This window comes from Podarcis bocagei, assembly GCF_964188305.1.
Source record: "Podarcis bocagei genome assembly, chromosome: 13".
Classification (NCBI taxonomy): domain Eukaryota; kingdom Metazoa; phylum Chordata; class Lepidosauria; order Squamata; family Lacertidae; genus Podarcis; species Podarcis bocagei.
The window spans coordinates 43300903-43302157 of NC_138138.1; positions in this window are offsets into that span (position 1 = coordinate 43300903).

Consider the following 1255-nt stretch of genomic DNA (forward strand, 5'->3'; position numbering starts at 1 on the left):
GCGACGGTGTCGTCACGGGCACGCCGGCCAATGGGACGCCAGCCTCTGCCGAGGGCCCGCCCGCTCGTGTGCCCGCCGGCAGGCAGGCCACAAAGGTTGCCCCTGGCAACGCCGGGGCTCCGGCGCCCGTCACGGCCCTGGACCGCTCTCGCCCTGCCCACCCGAGGAGGCAGCATCAGCACCAGCATCCTCCTCCCCGGCCGGCTTCCCCTCCAGGGCGGCGGAGGAGGAGGAAGGGACAGGCGGGGCGAAGGCGGCTCCTGGGGCCCCGGGGGTATTGGGTGGGGGTGGCGATCGGGAGACCAGGGGAGAGGAGGAAGCGGCTTCCACCGACAAAGCTCCTCGTGACATGAGGGTGGAGGGTAGTGAATACACACAAAGCGGAAGGAATGCACGCGTACACCTGACACTGAACGTTAGGACTCGTCGCGGGGGAATTCCCCTGGCAACGTGTTCATTCCCCTTGCTAGGTTGTTGGTTTGTTAGTACTGTAATCATCGCTTTCTTCTAAAAAAATGTTTAGGGGATACTCTCATTTTGACTCAAGAAAATCACCATTTTATAGTTCAGATCGGGAAAAAATAAATACAGTAAATGGACAAAAGTACAAAGATTCAGAAAATGTTTAGGGGTATGCGTACCTCTGTGTCGTCGTCGTCGTCCCTCCCAGAAAAAAGCACTGATTATTATTATTATTCAGCTATCTTTTCTCTTGTTCCATGCTTGGGTCCACCTCAGGTGCCCAAATATCTTGGGCCTGCCCTGCTAGTACCCATTGATAGCTCTCTCCTCCATTTATGTCCCAGCTTTCCTCCAAGAAGATCAAGGTGGCATTCATGGTTCTTCCTCTCTCTCATTTTATTATCCTCACGACAATCCTGTGAGGTACGTTAGGTTAACTGACTGTTCCAAGGTCACCCAGCGACCTTCATGGCAGAACAGGAATTTGAATCGTCTTCCAGACGGTGATTTTAGTTTTGTGTGTGGTTTGTGTGTGTGTGAACTTTCTTTTTGCTGTCCAAGTTATTATATTGTGCTTGGCTGTGGTTTTCAGTAATCATATTTCATTGTTTGTGTAAACTGTACAGACAATTTGGTTGGATGCGTGGTATACATATAAGAATATTATTACTATTTATTATACAAACTGGAGGAATAATAGATGTTAACAACAGTTTGGACTTCATATTCCTCAGACTTCAAACAAACTTTCTGTTGCTATTTTCCTCCTGTTTCTCTTCTGTTCTATCACATC